Raw genomic sequence first — 589 nt, forward strand, 5'->3', positions numbered from 1 at the left:
CGCGCGCCTCTGCGACGACGTCGGTACAAGGACAGGAGTGGCGTAGGATTGAAGCCGTCGGAATCTGCGAGCAGCCGCGAAGACAGGCGCACGAAGCTAGGCAACCTTAATTCTTGCTTCATTCCAGAACACATGTCGAAGTAATAATATTCAAGCACTATTTCGAGTGGAATAACGCCGAGTCGTCCTTCGCGTTGCTTTATCTCTCGGATACCTCGTGCGCTCGGGCTTAACGTCCGCGGGGGAAGGGGGTGGGTATGGTCGGGCAATGTTGTAGAGCGAGACGAAGCCTTAACACGCGGGGTGAAGGGGTATTTGGGGTAAGGGAGTGGGGGATGGAGGCAGGAGGTGTTGTTTTATTATTACCCAACTTCGAAAACGAAGTCGTAGAAGAGGGGGTGTCCCAGGTCTATAAACCAATCATAGGACGTTCAAACACATGGAGTTAACAGGTGGGTCTGGAATGGATCAAAATTTAAGGCTACCTGCACGAGGCTGCAAGTGCGACAACCGGTGGAATGGTACCCACTGTCGCGTACAGAGGAAGGCGCCCGAAGAATAAGGTGTGTTGGGAGGCGGCTGCACAAAC

Source organism: Saprolegnia diclina (assembly GCF_000281045.1).
Source record: "Saprolegnia diclina VS20 unplaced genomic scaffold supercont1.41, whole genome shotgun sequence".
NCBI lineage: Eukaryota > Oomycota > Saprolegniomycetes > Saprolegniales > Saprolegniaceae > Saprolegnia > Saprolegnia diclina.